A 3,570-nucleotide genomic window follows, 5' to 3' on the forward strand; every position below is an offset into this window, starting at 1 on the left:
AATAATAATTTTTTGTAATAATTTACAAATGTGTGTCAAAAATCGAGCGCGTTGTGCGATTGTCACGATAAGAATTTGTACCCCAAAGCCTATAGATTTTTGAGCATTTATATCTTTAACTATAATTAAGTACAAAATTCAGAATGTGAAGACAAATTTGAATTTGATAATCTAAAGGAAAGCTTTTTGATGAAGGTTCACTTATGCATTCCAAATTCAAAGTAGAAATATCTGATAGCGAAGCGTGAGGTGTAAATAAGTTCGAGCGCGAAGCGCGAGATCCAACAAACGTCAACAAATTTATAAAGTACAAGAAAAAAAAATGCTCAGTTGGTTAACAAATTTTGAATAAAAAAAAAAAATAATAATAACTAAAAATCCCATTACAGAAAAATAACTATCCATTACCTTTAATAGAAAGTCTCATTTAAAAAAGAATATTTAAAATTTACATTAGTTGTAGAAAATATAATAAATGGTTGTACAATTATAAAAAAAAAACTCATCTTCGTGTTTCGTTAACATACGGACAAAGTTTATAAGAGAGATTAAAAGGTGGTTTGAAAAAATTTGAAGTAAGTATATATTTTTTTTGTATATAATTTTAAACATATCGTACGGCTTATGCCCTGGTACTGTTGAACCACCTTTTGACTAATATGTTTCGCTCTAGAAAAAAAAAAAAAGTAATTTTAAATCATTAGGAACCTCTTTTATTTTTTAGGTTTCCTAATTTAATTCTGTATCTATTTATGGTTATTTAAATTTTCTTTATCATGAACCACTATTTTTTTTAATCGGAAGATTTTTTTAAAGCGAAAATATATTTTTTTGTACTTAGATTTTGTTCTAAAACATGCATTTTTAAATTCGCTAATTTTTGTATGAACTACTTCTTTTTCGAGTATAATTTGCCTGAAGGTTATGGAAATAAATAGCTATGTAAGCCTGACAGAACCAACTCATGAAATCGTGATGTTTCCTGTTTCATAATTAACGGCTTATTTAGGGGTAATTTAATGCCCCATTGCCGAATTTTCGGCTCTTCATTTTTTTTTAAATATGCAAGGTTCTGCCGGCTTTAATTCAAGCCTGCAGCCCCACTCAAGGAATCGGTCAATAATGATTATATGAAATTGCCCTTTTTGCAGAAATTTCCGGCTCATTTCTGGCTCGAGATATCCCTTCAAACCACTGCCTTACCTTTCAAATTAAAAAAGGGCGACGAAGGGCAAAGTTACAAAATATAAATTTTTTAATTCTCTTCCCAGCATTAACAAATGACTATTTGGGCTCACTTCCTATCCAACTATGCATTTTACTACTTAGCCCTTTTTATAAAATATTCCACAGTGCTCCCAGCTTTTTTTCAAACCGGCAGCACCATTCGAGGAATCGGTCAAAAAATAGTTATATCAAATTCCACTTTTCACAGGAATTTCCGGCTCATTTCGGGCTCGAGACATCCCTTTGAACCACCGCCCTACCTTTAAAGTGCCACGAAGGGCGAAGTTACAAAATATAAATTTTTTAATTCTCTTCCCAGCATTAATAAGGGACTGTTTAGGGCTCACTTTCTATCCATTTATGGACTTTACTATTTAGCCCTTTTTATAAAATATTTCACAGTGCTCCCAACTTTACTTTAAACTAGCAGCACCATTCGATGAATCGGTTAAAAAATTATTATAGCCAATTTTACTTTTCACAGGAATTTCCGGCTCATTTCTGGCTCAAAATATCCCTTCGAACCACTGCCCTGCTTTCAAAATTAAAAAGGGCCACGAAGGGCGAAGTTACAAAATATAAATTTTTTAATTCTCTTCCGAGCATTAATAAGGTACTGTTTAGGGCTCACTTTCTATCCATTTTTGGATATTACTTCTTAGCCCTTTTTATAAAATATTCCACAGTGCTTAAAGCGTTTCTTCAAGTCAGGAGCACCATTAGAGGAATCGGTCAAAAAATGATTATATCGAATTTCACTCTTCACAGGAATTTCCGGCTCATTTCCGGCTCGAGATCTCCCTTCGAACCACCGCTGATTCATACCTCTGCCAATATCAATGAAATCAATTTTTTTACAATTTCATTAGGGGCTTCCACGCCCTTTCCATTGATTGCACACATTTTTTAGCTAAATATTTGTCCTTTAAAAGTCAAAATCAAAAATAAATTTGACTTTTTTCATAATTTATGGTATTTAAAAAAATTATTTCCCTTGAATAATTTGAAGCTCATTCAGGGCTTCTAAAATATTATTGAATGGAAGCAGTCAGATTTTCCCATTGCCCTTTTTTTCTTATATATGGTATTGTGGTATCTAAACGTTGCAAAAATACTTGAAGGAAACAATTAAATCCATTGTTTACCCTGGAATAATTTAGGGCACATTATGGACTAATTTTTGCCCGTAGTCCCAAATTATGTTTCCATTGTTTAGATTAGTAATAATAATAGATTCATAAATTTGGAACACAGACTCAAATAAGTCCATAATGAGCCCTAATTTATGCAATGGGAAAGAACTTCCGGCCGGAAATAAGCCGTCAGTTCCTGTCGTAAGTGAAATTCGATATAATTATTTTTTGACCGATACCTCCAATGGTGCTGCTGGTTTAAAGAAACGCTGGGAGCACTGTGAAATATTTTTTAAAAAGGGATTAGTAATAAAATCCATAGTTGAATAGAAAATGTAGCCCTAAAAAGTCCCTTATTAATGCAAGGAAGAGAATTCAAAAATTTATATTTTGTAACTTTGCTCTTGGTGGCCCTTTTTTAATTTTGAAAGAAGGGCAGTGGTTCGAAGGGATATTTTTAGCCGGAAATGAGCCGGAAATCTCTGTCAAAAGTGATATTCGGTATGATAATTTTTTGACCGATTCCTCTAATTGTGCTGCTAGTTTGAAGTAAAGCTGGGAGCACTGTGGCATATTTGATGAAAAGGGTTAAGTAGTTAAATCTATAGATAAATAGAAAGTGAGACCTAAATATTCCCTTATTAATTCTGGGAAGAGAATTCAAAAATGTATATTTTGTTCCTTTGCCCTTCGTGGTCCTTTTTAATTTCGAAAGTAGGGCAGTAGTTCGAAGGGATATTTTGAGCCGGAAATAAGCCGGAATTCCTGTGAAAAGTGAAATTCGATATGATAATTTTTTGACCGATTCCTCTAATTGTGCTGCTAGTTTGAAGTAAAGCTGGGAGCACTGAGGCATATTTGATGAAAAGGGTTAAGTAGTTAAATCCATAGATAAATAGAAAGTGAGCCCTAAATAGTCCCTTATTAATTCTGGGAAGAGAATTCAAAAATGTATATTTTGTTCCTTTGCCCTTCGTGGTCCTTTTTAATTTCGAAAGTAGGGCAGTGGTTCGAAGGGATATTTTGAGCCGGAAATAAGCCGGAAATTCCTGTGAAAAGTGAAATTCGATATGATAATTTTTTGACCGATTCCTCTAATTGTGCTGCTAGTTTGAAGTAAAGCTGGGAGCACTGTGGCATATTTGATGAAAAGGGTTAAGTAGTTAAATCCATAGATAAATAGAAAGTGAGCCCTAAATAGTCCCTTATT

This window comes from Belonocnema kinseyi, chromosome 2, assembly GCF_010883055.1.
Source record: "Belonocnema kinseyi isolate 2016_QV_RU_SX_M_011 chromosome 2, B_treatae_v1, whole genome shotgun sequence".
Taxonomy (NCBI): domain Eukaryota; kingdom Metazoa; phylum Arthropoda; class Insecta; order Hymenoptera; family Cynipidae; genus Belonocnema; species Belonocnema kinseyi.